This window comes from Callorhinus ursinus, unplaced genomic scaffold (genome assembly GCF_003265705.2).
Source record: "Callorhinus ursinus isolate GAN/ISIS: 27379988/994484 unplaced genomic scaffold, GSC_fseal_2.0 scaffold47, whole genome shotgun sequence".
In the NCBI taxonomy this organism is placed as follows: Eukaryota; Metazoa; Chordata; class Mammalia; order Carnivora; family Otariidae; genus Callorhinus; species Callorhinus ursinus.
In genome coordinates, this window is record NW_027397109.1 from 5,248,473 (window position 1) to 5,266,956 (window position 18,484).

Below are 18,484 nucleotides of genomic sequence, written 5' to 3' on the forward strand. Positions count from 1 at the left end.
TCATTTGAAGAAAATGAAAGTCATTAACACCTTGTCTTAAAGTTCTAAAGCAGCATATTCAGCTTTTAAGGCAAAAATAAAAGGCCAAAAATATCATAACTTATAAATTCTGTAATTCTTCTTTTGGCATTAAAAGCCACAGCACAAATTCTTACACTTTAATAGACAATATATTAGTGTACATCTGAATATACATTTGAATTGGCTTTTTTTTAAAGATTTATTTATTTATTTGAGAGAGAGAGAGTACATGAGGGGGGGAGGGTCAGAGGGAGAAGCAGGCTCCTTTGCTGAGCAGGGAGCCCGATGTGGGACTCGATCCTGGGACTCCGGGATCATGACCTGAGCCAAAGGCAGTCGCTTGACCAATTGAGCCACCCAGGCGCCCTATTTAATTGGCTTTTATAGTATGTATATATTTCAAGAAGTGCAAATTCACCTTGGAAAGTAAGGAAACTGCATAGGACAGCATGGTATAGTAGAAGAGACCACATAGTGTAGATAGTACATGGTGCAATATGGCACAGCTTAGTATACAGTAGAGTACAGTAAAATGAATGTGGAATTCAGAGTTTGGTGGGTTTTGATTCAAATCCTATCTGGGCATCTTCCTGGCTATGGGATCTTGGGAACCAAAACTCTTTGACCTTTATTTTATCATCTGTAAAATGAAGATAATAGTAACAGTTATCCTAAGATATATCCTAAGATATAGATCTAGAAGAAAGAAAAACAAAAAAAGAGGTGAGATATGAATTTCTGAATTGGTGATTATGATATTTCTGAATTATTAGCTATGATATTTCCTACTGATTATTTGTATTACCATACCAGAGAGTTATGGTCAGAGGGATGGGGATAAGGCTTCCCCCTAAGTATCGACGCCAATTCCATAACAAGGAACCACTGAGAGTCAGATTGCCATCCCAATTCACTATTTCACTATTATCTTCTCATTCTTTTATTTTATAAAATAAAAATCAAATCAATAAAATTATAGAATTGAAATATTGAAAAACATAGGTCGGAATTCATTTTTCAGAATATTCAAGAGCAGTGGTAACAGGATGTTTTGACTTCAAGGTCAAAGAACAGGGTCAGACTTCAAATAAGAACATGGTTGAGTAAATCAACATCTTTCCCGTGGCCCTCCAGGAAATCCTGCAAAAGCAGAAAGGAGAAGGGAAAAAAAAGTTACTTTATTTTCAGTGAAACTAAGACGGCCAGATATTATATGCAGACACCAAAGTACATGCACGTAATGTCAAAACAGCTAATATTAAACAAAGCTACAAGAAGAATGGGCAGAAAAATGCTCATCAAGTGGCCGGATAGGCTGAGGTCCAGGGGGGCAGATCTGGAAGCATCAGTAAAAATAAATGAGAGGCTCTCCTTGAAGTGTAAATTTTTATCTCCCATTTTCAGTAATAATATCAAGATCTACAGTAAGCAAGACTGGCAGCAGAAACACTCTTGAACCTGATCTGATTCAAAGAAGATTCTTTGAGTAGAGCCACTCAAGGAATTGCAAAGCTGAGCTGTGTTTGCAGGAAGCAGTCTGTCTCTGTGGTAGCGGAGACGGAGACAGTCTCTGAGTTATGAAGTTTGGAAGGCAATACTGGCCCAATTCCTCCTTTCTATACCGTCCCCTGCCAGAAATCTCTTAGTTCAGGAAAATCCAAGCCATTCAAAGATGGATAGTTTTTTAAATGAATTAACAAAACACCAATATAAAGATATTAAAATTCTAAGTACAATATTAGCAATCAAGTCCATTAGTGAATTAAAAATAATATATTACCTCCAACTAAGGGTAGGATTTGTCCCAATTCAAGAAGAAGAAGAAGAAAGATCCTCTTGAGAGGCCCAGAAAAAGCAGTTGAGAAAACTTAATATCTGTTCCTGTAAGAACTGCTTAGCAAATCAAATCATAAGGAAATTTTCATTACCTTGGCTAAAGGTAGTGGTAATTAGTACTGTTCACTAAATTTTCTGGTTTTTCTCCTTTCAAGCACAAGACATGGTACCAGAAAGATTGTGAATAAATTCAACAGGGCTCCTATTTCACACTATGATTAAAAAAATAATTTTTAGAGGAAATAACAAAGCAAATCTTGTAAATAGAAGAAAACACGGGGAGATGTGTTCACAACTTCTGAAGATTTTCTTAGCAAGATCCGTATAAAAATGATTAATATATTTGGCCACATAAAAATGTATTCTTTCTGTACCACAATGGAAAGTACTCAAAAGTCAGAATATAAGGATGGACTAAGAGAAAATATTTCAATATCAATACAGGGAAAATATTACTATTTAGACCAACACTGTCCAAAAGAACTTTCTGCAATGATGGAAATGTTCTCTCTGTGCTACTCAACAGGATAGCCATTAGCCACGTGTGCTACTGAGCACTTGAAATGTGACCAGTGTGACAGAGGAACTGAATTCTAAATTTTACTTAATTAAATTAATTTCAATTTAAGTAGACAAATATGGCTAGTGGTATTTTATTGGGGAGTGCGCTCTAGAAAATATAAAAAACTCGGCAGATAGAAGTCAAAATAGGTAAACAATGGACAAACGAGCCAACAATATGAACTAATAAATCATAGAAGAAATACAGATGGCCAATAAATATGTAAAAAATACTTAACCGTCCTCCTTATTAACAAGGAAAATGCAAATTTAAATGTAATCAGATTCTTTGTGGTAAAATTTCAGAATTCATTAATATCTGGGGTTAGTGAAGGTGAAGGGAAATGGTTACTTTTCTTCATTGTTGGTAGAACTATATATTCATACAGCCTTTTGGATGGCCAGTTTAGCCAGATCCACCAAAATTGTAAATGTGCATATCTTTAAGCCAGCAATTACTAACATTTTTACAGAATTTAATAAATTTGTTCGAAGATTCACCTAGAATAGAAAGTACGAAAGGAGAAAACATACCTAGAATAGAACATACGTAAAGAAAAAACATGAAACTTTTTGGAAAAGGAAAACAATGTGAGAGGAGCCTTTTGTCTCACCAGAAATCTCTTTCCTAGAAAAAATACTAAATATGAGCACAAAGAGGCATAGATTAGGTATTCATTAAAAAACAACAACAACCAGACAAATTTGAGTTTTGATGATGTTACAGGACAACTTGAACTCTCACTCACTGATGGAGGGAGTGGAAATTGGTACGGTCATTTCGGAAAACTGGCATTTATACAAAAGCTGAACAAATGTATACCCTAGGGACATATGCAGCAGAAACGTACATATACATTTGCATCAAAAGACAGGACACAAGAACATTCAGCACAGCACCATTCATAATAGCCTCAAACTGGAGACTCCCCACATGTCCATCAATAGTATCATGGAATGATAAATTATAACATATTCATATGCTGGAAAACTCTATAGCAATGAAAATGAATGAACTATTGGTATGTGCAATCATATAAATAAAACTCACAAATAATGTTAAGTAAAACAAGCAAGACATAAGAATACCCTTCAAATGATACTATTTATGGAAGTGTCACAAACAAGCAAGAGTAATCAATGGGATGAGCAGGGGGGAGTGGTTATCTTCAAGGGAAGGGAGAGTAACTGGGAACGGCAGCCACATCAGCAGGTCTGTCCCCTTATAGCATCTGGTCCCTGGTCTTTTCTAGAAGTGGGACGTGTTTTCCACAGGTCCATCTCCTACCAGGATGCTACATCAGAGGTAGAGGTTTATTTCTCCCTGGCTCACTTACTGCTGAGACCCATGCACTGAGAAACAGGAGCTTAATATTGTTTGCCCCCATGCTTCCCTGTTCATTTCACTTAGTTTGAGCTGGAAACCCCAGGAATGAAACCATTTTCTTGGTTGTGTTATCTGGTCCCCAGATGGAGGTTTGCACTGGCATCTAAATGAATAATGTGTTTAGAACTGTACCTAGCACATACTAAGCACATATGTAGATGTTTGCTCTAATTATGATTATGCCTTACATAACCAAATGGGATATTTACCTCCCTTGTCTCATCTCCAAGGCATAATAATCATATGAAGAACTTGAAGATATCCCAATATACACCTAAGTTCCAAAAAGTCTACTTCCTTCTATATCCCATCGTTTAAAAAATGTTTATTTTGATTATAAATGTTTCAAAGTTAGGGGAAAAGTACAAAAAATAATATTACACACATCCAGAAAGCTTCCACCTCCCAGATTTAACAGATGTTGGTATTTTGTTATATTTGCTTTAGCTCTTTGCGGTTTGGGTTTTGTTTTGTTTTTTTTTTAAGTAAACAGAAATAACTAAGAGTCCCTCTTCTTGATTCCTCTTTCCTCCCCTTTCCCTCCCCACCGCAGAGGGCTTCACTCTCCTAAAGTTAGTACATGTCATCCCCATTTTTATTGTAAATGCCTCAGTGAGACAATATAGAGTCCCAACTTAATTGTTAAGCTATTAACTGAAAGTTGAAATAATATACAATCCCGATGATAACCTTTTCAAAATGTCTTGAATAAGCAAAGGAAAAACAAAAACCTTCTTGAAACAAGAAACGTCCATTGATGGTAGATGTGATGGGGTGAAGGGGCCCCGATACCATCCAGGATATTTTCGGCTTGCACAGAAGCCTTTCTGTAAAAATAATTCCTGGGACCATAGCCCGTCTACAAACTCCTCTCAGAATTTTAAGCACTAGTTTCATCCACCACAGCGACCGACAGCACATGCTTCCCAGAATGTCCAACAGCTGAATGATCAAGGTATCAACTTCTGGGCTACAGCATTATGGGTACCACCTGCTAGTGGCTATTGGCCTGTTTGCCCCAGGCCAGAGACAGCTGTGACCTGTAGGTGAAGCCCCTATGGTTACCCAACCCCCTTCTTACCTTCAGCTAGCCGACCCTGGGCTCTTTTTGTAACATTCACAGGAATTTGTAACAGCTATGCTGACAGGTGCCGCAGCACCTGTTTGGCTGAGGACTCTGGGCTGTTACATGTCACATGACATTAGATATGATGAGCTTTGCTGGTCCTCAAGTTTCCTGTATAACATGGATTCCCACCTCTCTGGAGGGGCTCCTTGGATGGGGTCCCTGCCTGTAGTACCTAGAGAGGGACTCCCTTGGGGCTTGTGAATGCCTTGGTCCCAGCATGACATCCATTTATTGCGCAGACAAGAATTTCTAGGGAGCTCTGTGTACAACCCTGCAGTAGCTTCTGTGCGCCCTGCCATCCAGGAGGAGAGACACAAGGTCCCTCCAGGGCACAGAAACAGGGCAGTGCTGAAGGAATCCAGGCAAGGAAAGATGTACCTCTAGAGCCCTCCCAATCAACTTTGGTCTCACCCCTATCAGTCACAGTCGCCAAGAAGATGAAATATGGGTGCTCCAACATCTCTGGAGGGTCCTTGGGAGAAACTCACAATGATGACCTTGCAGGTGGACTGTCCCTCCTGGCACCTTCTCAGTGATGTCACATATCAGGCTTTCGGCGGGGGGCGGGGGGGCGGTGCGTATCACCTGGCCCAGAACCTGGCTCCTGGTTCTTGGCTACCCTGAGATTACATGTAAATAAATACAGTAAATAAATTACATTCTTTTCAGCTGTTTTTCAAAGGCAACAGCCTATACTCCTACCTAATATTCCCTGCTTCTTCTCACTGTCCTCTATAAGCTTACCTTTCCTGGGTGCCTTCTTATTGAGGCTTTCTTGTTTTCTTGGTTGGTACTTTTAGCGATAACAGAGTAGTTGATATAAGAAAATGTATTACTGTAAGAATTTTAGAACTAAAATTTAGTTCTAGAATTATTCATCTAATTTCTGAGAGGATAGGCTCGTGGAGGCCCAGGGATTACCCACAACTGAATGCAATGTTATATGTGCATGATTTTTCGGGGGTGGGGGAAGGCCCAAAGCTTTCATCGGGTTCTTAAAGTTTCCTTGACCTAAAAACATGATACATAAATAAATGTTAAAACCATTAACCTAGGGATGCCTGGGTGGCTCAGTCGTTAAGCGTCTGCCTTCGGCTCAGATCATGATACTGTGGTCCTGGGATTGAGGCCCACATCGGGCACCCTGCTCCACGGGAAGCCCGCTTCTCTCTCTCCCACTTCCCCTGCTTGTGTTCCTTCTCTCGCTCTGTCTCTCTCTGTTAAATAAATAAATAAATCTTTTAAAAAACCCATTAACCTATTGCATTGCATCCATTGATCTATGTTGCATCCAACCAATGTAGAGAGAACGTATCAGGCAATTAGGGACAGCCAGTAACAAAACAGACCTAGACCTACACTCTGATGTACCTAAGAATCTTATAGGATGGAACAATAAACAAGTAAACACACACAACTAATGACAAATAGTTATGAGAGCTGTGAGGAAAGCAGAGTCATAGAGGTAATGGGCACCTGCTTGGAAGTGTGGTGAGGGAAGTCCTGTCCACTGGGGTTTAAACTGAGATGTAAAGGATGTTTAGGAGCTAGCCCTAAAAAGCAAGAGAAAAAAGCATTCTAGTCAGAGAGAACAGCAAGTGTGAAGAAGGAAAGAGAGTTGAGGCTTGAGGACTGGGAGGGGTGGGATGTTGGATGGGACTAGAGGGGTGGGAATTCTGCAGCAGGTACCATGTAAGCCACGGTAACCACGCCGAGTTCTACAGGTGCAATGAAAGTCACTCTAGGGGATCAAGGAGGGGAGTGATATGCTAGTGCTTCTATTTCAGGAATACCCACTCCTCCATGGCTGCCTATGGAGAACAGGCGGTGAGAGAGGCAAGAGCCAGTAGACTGCTCTCCAAGTGAGAGATACCGGTGATTTGGCCCAGAGAGGTGGGAGAGGGTAGAATTAGCACATGTTTTAGGGACAAAGCTAATGAAGAGACTCGAGACTTGTTGATGGTTTGGATGAGGGGGAGAGAACGAGGAAAATCAGAATGATGGCCATGTGTCTGGGTTGAGCAACTTGCTGGATGGTGCTGTTTCCCAAGATGGGGCAGCATGGGTGAGGACCACGTTTGTGTTTCTCAAGTCCAGTTTTCAACATACTGAGACTGAGAAGAGGTTGAGGTGTAAAGGGGTCACACGGGGCAGTAGGAGAGTCAGCTTACTAAGGAAATGCCCAATTGCCACAAGTGTTGGGTGCCCATTTGAGGTTTAAAATCGTGAACTAAATGTGAAACCATGTCTCGCCACATTCAGCTATTTAGGTGCAGTCAATAATGAGCTCATCACCAGTTAGAGTGTTGCCAGCTAATTATGATGAAGGCAAAGAGGGGCAGTAACTACAGTTGACCCTTGAACAACGTGTTTGAACTGCATTTGAACTGTATCCAATTTTGTAAACAAATACAGCACAGTGCTCTTCATGTATTTTCCCTTCCTTATGATTTTCTTCATCACGTTTTCTTTAGCTTACTTTACTGTAAGAATACAATCTACAATACATATACCATACCCAAAAGGTGCTAATCAACTGTTTCTGTTATCAGTAAGGCTACTGGTCAGCAGTGGGCTATTTGTAGTCAACTTTTGGGGGAGTCAAAGTTACACTTGGATGGCATCGCTCACTTCTGAAGACTCTTCTGTGCCCTCCTACTGTAAATTGACTTGGCTGTAATTTTTAAAAACCAGTTTTAATTAAATTGTCTCTTTAATTCCATTGTCTCTTGCCTCTTTTACATTCGTAGATGTTTTCTAAATTTGTATATATTTGTATATATGATATTGCATATTATATACATGTATAATATTTATAGATTATGTACATTTCTATAAATAAAAAGTAATACTAAGAAAAATATTTTAGGTGGTCCATGCTACCATCCTGACAACCTCTGTTGAAAAATTTAAAATAATGCATGCACAGGTACACAATGTTTAAACAGTGTGTGAGGGCACGAAATGCCAATGGAAGCTGCCTGTGACACTCCTTCAGGCCCCCGGCCTCATTCTTTTCCCCAAAGAGGGGAAATTCTTATTATTCTTTCCAGAAAGTGAAATGTGCATATGCCAAGATGGAATTTAAAAGATTCTTTTTTTGTAATTCACACAGAAAGGAGCCTGATATATCTACTGTTCTGAAACTTGCTTTTTTCAAGCGACATATCTTAGAGATCATCTCATCACTTCAATATTTTTTATTTTAAAGATTTTGTTTATTTATTTGAGAGAGAGAGAGAGAGCATGAGCAGGGGGAGGAGCAGAGGAAGAGAGAGAGGAAGAAGCAGACTCCTAGCTAAGCTGGGAGCCCGACTCAGGGTCCAATCCCAGGATCCTGAGATCATGACCTGAGCCTAAGTCAGACACTTACCCAATTGAGCCACCCAGGAACCCTGGATTAACTTCATTTTTTTAAAAGATTTATTTATTTATTTATTTATTTATTTATTTATTTATTTATTTGAGAGAGCAAGAATAAGAGAGAGAGAGAGTACATGGCGGGGGAGGGTCAGAGGGAGAAGCAGACTTCCCACTGAGCAGGGAGCCCAATGCGGGACTTGATCCCCGGACTCCAGGATCATGACCTGAGCCGAAGGCAGTTGCTTAACCAACTGAGCTACCCAGGCACCCGGACTTCATTTTTTGACAGTAGCAGAATATTCTGTAGAATGACTGGGATATAGTTTATATAACATTTCTCCTGGATCCCTCTCATATTCAGATTCTTGCCATTTATAAATAATGCTGCAATGGACATCCTTGTAGACCTACCTGGAAAAACTTTTGTGGCTAAATTTTATATGCTAAACTCGAATCCATGTTCAAAATATCTTAGAAGATCATTTATGGTTGGAACATAAAAACTGCACATTCAGGCCATAAGAGAGCTATATCCCTGAGGTTATTTATCTTACCAATACATGCGAGGCAGGAAAAGAGCATTTGCCTTTCTGCACTGCCAAGTTCTAGAGTCAACATGAGCAGAGGCAAGCAGTAAAGGAAAGCTACACTTTTCTTCACTTCTAGAGTCAACACATCAGGGATATTTCTGTCCTTGGATGACCAGAAATGGCCCAGGAACTTGTGAATTCAAAGCACTTTTCTCTTGTCCTCAGGCTTACTCACTGTGTCTGTCATTTGCTTGAAGCAAGGAGGAGATCTGAGACAGAAATAGAGAATTGCCTCTTGTGGAACCTGCTGCTTTCTGATACCCTGCCTGAAAGAGCTTGAGAATGCACATTTAAAAACTGCTTAATATGTAGTACGGCAAATATAGACTGTAGACACATGTAAAATTTCCATCGGTACAAAAGGGTTATATCTAGTCTTTCAGTTTCCCTTCTCAGAGGGAGCTACTGTTGTTACGTATGAAAATTTGAGAGAAGGATTTCTCAACCTTGGCACTGTTGACATTTTGTGCTGGATAATTTCTTTGCTGTTAGAGAGGAGGAGCTGTTGTGCACACTGTGGAATGGTTAGCAGCATCCCTGGCAACTACCCACCAGACGCCTATAGCATCTTCCCACTAGACGCCCCTTCCAGTTGTCTCCAAATATTATCAGATATTCTACCTGTTGAAAACCACTGATCTAGACAGACAGGCAGACAGACACACACACATATACACACACAACATATATTACTATATTATTAATTATGTATATATCATATAGTGAAATTTGGGGCCGAAATGTCTCAATGTGAACATCTTTCATGTTACAATAAGTAGAGGGTTTCTCATTGAATTTAAGCTTCGTTATTGAATTTTTAAAAAGGGCTATCCCTAGTGCTTAAGAAAAAAACCACTTGCAAACATTTAATTTAATGAGGATATACTATTTCTTTTTATACTGTAGCTTGAATTAATGTATTTTATATTCTTGTGTAGCCAAACATAACTTAGATTTCTACATACCTTAAAACCACAGATGGTAGTTGCTATTGGAATTGCATCTTCTGGAACAGATTTCAACAAATTTGGACTATATATATATTTAATAAATATATATTCAATAAATGTGGACTATATATATCTAATAAACATATATTCAATAAATTTGGACTATATATATTTAATAAATAAATATTCAATAAATTTGGACTATATATATATACAGTATATTCTTATAGTATATACTGAATATATTCTCTTATACAGTTGTACTATACATTATTTACCCAACCTCACTTTGATGGGTATTCATTTCTTTTTTGAATTATTTTGCTGCCATAAGCAATTCTGCAATGAATATACATAGTTCTTTGGGGTAGATTCTTAGATATGGAATTGCTGGTTCAAGGGTATCTACATTTAAAATTCTGATAGATATTAACCAAATTGCCTTTCAAAGAGATTGTACCAATTTTCACTCCCACTAACAATGCATGAGGGTGCCTGTTTCTATACACCCTTGCCAACTCAGTGTGTTAACAAACTTTTTCATATTTTTAAATCCAAAAGGTGAAAAAATGGAGTCTTTCTGTAACCTCAGCTTTGCCACTGTGTTCCACTCTAGAACAGGTATTCTGATGAGAAGTTGCTCAAAAATTCACCCTTTTGCAGATCCAAAGGCCAGGACACAGATCTAGGGAAGAATTTTGATGAAGTTCAAATCTTTTGAACTTCAATCTTTTATTTGGCAGGCTGAGTCCAACTTACCCAAGCTGCTGAGAATCTGCAAATGCTTCTCAAGGAGAAGACCCAGCTCCTTGAAACATTGTGCTTGTCACGCCCCAGCATGATTTCTGGAAAGATATGTATACGTTAAATACTTTGTTACCATTTTCTCTGGTATTCACCCTCTTGGTGCTGAGAGGTGCTGTCTGCTTTAATCTCTGTGCAGAATTACAGATATACATGATCAAATAAAGTCAAGACAAGAATCAAGCCTCATAAAAATCTTGCCTACAGCATGTACCAAAAAAAAGACAGTCATGCCAAGGCTATGCAGGCCAAGCAAAGCCAGGGGTTGTGCAATTACCCAGCAGAGGTTGAAATTTCTGACAAAAACAGGGACCTCATTGAAAATGTAAGCATAAAAAATGAAGCCTCATTTAAAAAAAAAAGGCCATTTTGATACTTCTCTAATGTGAGCATTGAAAACCATGGCTTCTGACCTCCAGTATTTCCTTCCTCTGTAAAGCCCAGGATAAAATAGATTTTCCATTCTCAGATTTTCTGGGTTGGTCACTTTGGCTCTAACTTAAACCAAGTTTTCAAGCAGTTGCATCAGACCAAAATGTTCCACACTTTGCTATTGCCTGATTGAAGACAAAGATCCATTCTTTTACTTAGGGAATATTTATCCAAGCCTACTATGTGTTAGGTCCTCAGCTAGACTCTGACCAAGGCAATAATGCGTAAGATGCCATGGGGTTGGCACCAGGCCTCATGTTAAAGAAGATTGTCTGAGAGGAGAGGTTGGGAGCCAAGGGTATGGAGATGCTTTGCCAGTTTACACAGAGGCCCGCTGAACCACCAGCAGGAGCTCTTGGGGGTCTACCAGAGTCCAAAGAGGGCTCAGTTAACAGAGCAGTGTGAATGGCTGGGCTCTGTCCACCCCATGCGGGGCCATATGGGGGCTGCACTGGGGAGGAGGGTGAACTAGGAAGAGTTGTAGGAGAAAAGTTTTTTAGTAACAGAAGGGTGAGATGCCCCCTGGTTCTTACAGGAGAATGTGATTTACGTGTTTGCATAATTGTGTGGACCGGCAGGGATATGAAACCTATTAGGTTCAGGACTAGGTTGGGTGTGGCTGATCTGGCTGATGAGGGAGCTAGCCGGGTAGTCGGCACACGTGTCTGGTGAGAACCAGAACTCAGGGTTAGAACTATGGGAGGGTCAAAGATGTCAAGGTAGTGCATGGAACTTCGTGCCCTATAATGTAATCTGTTAGGTTTCTTATTGACCATTTTCCTTTTGTGTCTCTTTGCCCTCAGGAGCCCAGGGTTAGCGCTCAGGTGAGGGACCAAATTTCTGTAACTGATAGTCTAACTACAAGCATACAACCGACACCTGCTGCTCAGATGTTGTGATGTCTATTTTCTTTCTGTCTGTCTGGCATGTAGGTGTCCTTCAGATAATAGCATCCCAATTTGGGGGAACTATCCCCTCACTCTGAGTCCATTTGGACCTGGAGTTTTGGTGAGTTCAACCCCCTCCCAGGACTCTGGGAGGGGCTTGTGACCTGAAAGTGACCAATCAAAGCATTCTATCACCCTGGCCACAGTGGGATGATAGATCAGAGCCAGACATGTGACCTAGGCCAGGCTCACCTTTGGGATCTTGCAAATAAAATTTAAAGAACACTCTTTCTCAGGGTTAATTGTCTTAGTCCATTCAGGCTGACATAGAAAAATATCATGGACTGGGTGGCTTATAAATAATAAATTTATTTCTCACAGTTCAGGAGACTGGAAAGTCTAAGATTAATGTCTGGACAGATTCAGTGTTTGGTGAGAGCCCATTTCCTGGTTCATAGGCTGCTGGATTCACTGTATCCTTGCATGGCTGAAGGAGCAAGGGAGTCCTCTTTCACAAGGGCCCTAATCTCATTTATGAGGGCCCCACCCTCAATAACTTATTACCTCCCAAAGGCCCCACCCACCTCCTAATACCATCACACTGGGGATTAAGTGTCAACGCATGCATTTTGGGGCACAGAACAGAGTAAATGAGGAGAGAGAGAGGATGGATATGAAATTTTTAACTTCCCATTCAGCAATGCTGGAGTTGGAAATACTCCTGAATCTTTCGGTCAAACAAGCCAACAAAATTCTCCCTCTTTTAATTTTTGGCTTAAATTGATTTGACTTGGGTCCCTTTCATTTGCAGCTAAAAACTGCTGACTAACATTCTGACAGACAGTTGCCTCTCTTGCACCTTTTGAACGGGAAGGGAATAATTTGTGCCAACATGCTGGCAATTTAATTTATTGCTCTTTTATTATTATTTTTTTACCAAGATAACAAAATGCACCAATGGCTTACAAACCACCCTGAGCCCCCAAACTTGCTCCAGCCATAATTGCTCTCTTTCTGTTCTTTGGACAAAATAAGCTCAGTTCCATCTTGGGGGACTTTATTCTTTCTTTCTGAGACACTCTTCCCCAGGTCTTCATTCATTTGGCAACTTTGTCACCCAGCTTATGTGCCACTGCTTCAGAGACACCTTCCCTGAACCCCTAGCTAAGGTATCCACTCCTTTACTCTAGTGCATGGTCTTGTGTTATTTTTGTCATGGTCCTTATCATCATTCTCTGATGTTTTCTTGTTTATATATATTTTTACATATTATATATATATATTATATAAAATATAATATATATTATATTTTTGTTTGTATATTTTTTATCGTTTGACTAGAAACTTCATGGGAACATGGATCTTCTCTGTAGTCCCAGGGCTTAGCAGGGTGCCTGGCACCCTGTAAGAGCTCAGGATAAGTTTGTGGAATGCATCAATGAGCAACCAAATGTGTAGCTACTACTGATGTGGGTACATGTAGGTGCTTATGTGAGTGCTTTATGTAAATTACTCGATCCTCAAAATAACCTTTAATAAGAATTGTTATCATCCTGCATGTGCAGAAATCAAGGTTTGGAGAGGTTGAGAAACTTGCCTGAAGTTACATGCCTGGGAAATGGCACAGGTGTGATTTAAACAAAGGACATTTTGACTCTAAATTGTGTGTTCTTACTTTTTCAGTGACTCCTAGATTTGTCTCAGTCTTCTAAAGTTCTGACTGACAAAAATCCTTGCTAGATTGTGAGTTGCAATTTGGAAATGATTTGTATATTGTGGCCACCCCAGAGAGAACTGACTTTTCTATGAGATCTTGAGGGACGTATAGGTCTAGAACAGGTCTAAATGGACATCCTATTAGAAATGGTAGAGTAGAGCCTGGTAATACTTGGGATGCGTATTGAAGAAATTACTAGGGGGAACTAGGACAGTTCCAGCCTTTAGAAGAAACACCTATGACAAAACTACACAAGCAAAGTGGACAATAGAGAGAGATCATGATCCCATATGCATGGGTAGACGTGAATGGGATACTGGGGAGGGTAGTGAAATGCACCTCCTCTTTGGATGGAATGTAGAAAGTGAACAGAATAAATTCAAGGTTTGGAATGACTATAATTGACATGTGAATGTATTGTTGGTTGTGGAGAGAATCACAAAGTCTGAATAAACTCTGTGCGGAAGAAAAAAATACAATATAACAAAATGACAACATATAATAGAAATCGAAAGCCTTATTTGAAGTTCAATTGCATAAAACATCCAGCTGTCAAAGATTCAATTTCTTACATTTTTAAAGTTTATTTAATCTTTATGTAGACTTTGACACATAAGAATACAAATTGAGCAAAGGAAAGTTCTTTTATCCCCTTCTTTGAGAACCTGAATTCATCCTTTTCATCATCAGGCATTCAAGAATAAAAGCGAAAACATTTTTAAGGGCCAGAAAAGATGTAATAGGCAACGTTAGAAGTTAAACGTGTGTGTGTGCGTGCGTGTGTGTGTTTGTGTGGGTATGTTTTACATTTTGATGTTTAGGAACAGCCACATGGCAGCCATGGACCTTATTGCTTTGTGTAGTAACTGGAAACATTGTATCTTCTGTGTTTTTTCCTCTTAATTCAGAACAATGATCATCTCAAAACATACATCAATATTTTACCAACAGTTTTAATGTTGGCCAATTTGAAGTTGAGCCTACTATTGTGAGATATTGTAAAAATGTTTTCTACCAGTTATACGAATTCCATATGATAGTTATTATTGCAGAGTTGAGTAAATTATAGGACACTAAAATATTCTATCAGCTAAAAAATTTTTATCTTAAAATGATTTTAGACTTACCAAAAGTTGCAAACATCACACAGAGCATTCACCCGGCTTCCTCCAGTGTTATCTTATGTAAGGATAGTGCAATTATTAAAACCAGGAAATTAACATTGATGTAACACTATTAACTACAGGCCTTATTTGGATTTCGCCAGTTTTCTCACTATGGTCTCTTTTCTGCACCGGGATCCAATCCTGTTTCCCATTTTGCACTGAGCTGTCAGTTATTTTATAGAACTTCCCTCAATTTGTGTTTGTTTGATGTTCTTTCATGATTAGATTCAGGTTATAACTCTTTGGCAGGAACACCAAAGAAGGGATGTGCCCCTCTCATTGCACCATATCACAGGGTCCACGGAGTCCATACACTTTGTTACTCCTTCACTTGGTTAAGGTGGTGTCTGCCGGGTTTTGCTATTGAGAAGTTACTATTTTCCTGATGTAATTAATAAATGTCTTGTAGGGAATTCCTTTGAGACTATGTGAATGTCCTGTTTCTCATCATCCTTTTACCCACTAATTTTTGCATCTATTGATAGTTCTTGCCTGCAACAGACTGTTAACAGTGGTGTTTGCCTGAAGGGGTTTTAGGTATTGCTCCCATTCCTTCTGAATTTTTTTTTTTCTTGGTGGGAATTCTACTGTAAGCAAGATCTCTACTTTTTTCCCTCGTTTATTTATTCAATTAATTATTTTTATCAGTATGGGCTCATGGGTATTTATTTTATTCTATAGGTTATAGTCCAATGCTGGTGTTATTTGTTGCTCACATCTGTCCAGATTTGCCATCGGCAGCTTTTTCAGGTGAGCTCCTATGTCTGACAGGCCCCCACCATTTTTTGAGCAAGTCCTTGCTTTCTGGCACCATTGGTTTATCTAGTTTGTTTTCCTTCTTCCAGTCCTGTATTCAACCATCTCTCCAAGGAGCTCTGGTTCCTTTTTACTGGAAAATAGCATTTATTTATTTTAAAGATTTTATTTATTTGAGAGAGAGAGAGAACGAAAGCTGGAGCATGCATGAGCAGGGGGTGGGTAGAGAGAGAGGGAGAAGCAGACTTCCTGCTGAGCAGGGAGCCTGACACGGGACTCGATCCCAGGACCCCGAGATCATGACTTGAGCCGAAGGCAGACGCTTAACCAACTGAGCCACCCAGGCGCCCCTGGAAAATGGCATTTAGATCTGAATGTTTATCATGGAACTTGCAATAGAAAAAGAATGCGCGAGAGGTCTCTCTCTTTGCACATATACATTAATGGCTTTAACTCTAAAGAACCTGTGATGTACAGTACAAAGTAGATTATATCTTTGTCTTTAGATTTAATTTAAACGGTGGAATTTGGATTTTCTCAAATATTTACAAGTCATTAAATCCTATGTCAGATTTATAAGTAAAATATACAAGTAAAGCAAGTCACTTTACAAGTAAGATGTAGTTTTTATATGTGATATTTCTAAAAAAAGACATAAAGTTGAATTTGGAGAATTCACTAATTTGGGGTAACACATTTAAAACCTTCAACTTTGTTTTACATCTCTTTAAAAATGCAAGTATAGTTGACACAGAATATTACATTTCTTTCAGGTATACCACATAGTGATTCAATATCTCTATACATCTGTCACCATACAACACTATTACAATATCATTGACTATATTCCCAAAGCTGTACCTTTCATCTTCAGGACTTACTCATTCCATAACTGGAAGCCTGTACCTCCTACTCCTCCTCACCCATTTTGCCCATCCCCTCACTTGCCTCCCCCCCTGGCAACCATCAGTTTGTTCTCTATGTTCCCTGCTTCTTAGTTTATTCATTTGTTTTGTTTTTTGGGTTCTGCACATAAGTGAAATCATATGGTATATGTCTTTCTCTGACTTATTTCCCTTGGCATATTACCCTCTAGGTCCATCCCTGTTGTTGCAAATGACAAGATGTCATTCTTTTTATGGCTGAGTAATATTCCATTGTATATAGATCCCACATCTTCTTTATCTATTCATCTATCTACAGACACTTGGGTTGCTTCCATATACTGGCTATCGTAAATAATGCTGCAATAAATACAGGGGTACATATATATCTTTTCACACTAGTGTTTTCATTTTCTTTGGGTAAATACCCAGCAGTGGAATTACTGTTCTATGGTATTTTAATTTTTAATTAATTTCCAGCTAATTTTATTTTTTAGTTTTAATTTTTAATTTTTAATTTAATTTTTAATTTTTAATTTTAGAGGGAATTCCATACTCTTTCTCATAGTGGGTGTGCCAATCTGCATTCCCACCAGCAGTGCACAAGGATTCCTTTTTCTCCATGTCTTCACCAACACTTGTTAGTTCTTGTCTTTTTGATCCTAGCCATCCAAACAGATGTAAGGTGATATCTCTTTGGGGTTCTGATTTGCATTTCCACGATGATGAGTGATGTTGCGCATCTTTTCATGTGTCTTTGCCATCTGAAAACCTTCCATTTTTAATTTTGCTCATGTGAGACTGAGACTTCATGAAAAATATTTGAGACACTTTGCCTGGTTCACACCATATTTAATAAATATTAACTTTGCGTAAGTGTCAGGGACACAAGATTGAACATGGCATGGTTCCTATCTTTAAGCAGCTCACAAATTAAAAACTCTTTGAGGTTTCCCTCGTTGAGATGAACTTACTTTTTTCTATTAATCCATTCTTTTTACTGTCCATCCGTCTCATCATTCTTCTACTCCATAAGCTATTTCTCTTTTCCTCCAGCTCATATACTTTAACTTCAAAATTCTGCTTAAATTTCTCCTCTTCCAGAAAGCCCTCCCTACATTGTCCAGTCTCATCTAATTGTATCTTTCTCCAACCCCACAAGGCTAAGGACACTTTTGTCCCACAGGCATCTCAATTTCAACATGAACAGAATGGAACTCATCATCCCCATCTTGTCCAGCCCCCTCCAGTAGTGTTCCCCACTTAAATGATGCTGCTATTATCCCCCTGGGAACCCAAACCAGAAACCTTGGGGCAAACAGAGACTCCTCTACTTTCCCGAACCCCACATTCAGTGAAAGCAAGCAGGTCAATTCTACCTTCCAGCTATCCCTTGGTTTTGCTCCTGCTTTCTCCTTACTGTCAGGCAACTATCTTCATTTAGGTCCTCTTTCTTTGTTACTTCAGTCACCACCTGTCTTAAGGGAGTCTCCTGAAAAGCAGATCCCAAAACAAGGATTTGGGTATGGGTTGTTTATTTGGAAGGTGATCCTGGCAAGGGTTCTGAGGGAAGGGGGATGTGAGATGCGGAAGATGAAGAGAGACAAGAAAAAGTGGCTGAGTGGGTCACCACAGAGGACAACTGGGGCCCAATCCACTGTGACCTCCCCCCAACCCTTGAGAGACTTGGGGGAACATGCTTCGGAATTGTCTTCCCGAGGCATGAGGAAGCTAGGGTATTTGTCTACTGACCCAAGCCCTCTCCTAGGGCCAAAGTGTGTGCCCTCAAGAGAGACACAGGAAAGCATCAGCATGTGTGGGGACAGGCTGTGGAGATCTCAGAGGATGGGAAGTGTGTGTGTGGGGGGATGCTCTAATAGGAGTGGCCGTGCCTGCTAACTGGTCATCCTGCCTCCTGTCTTGCTCTCCTTCACCTGCTCCCAACTACTGCCCTAAGTGATCCTTCAGAAATGTCAGATAGGTCAAAGTATCCCACCTTTT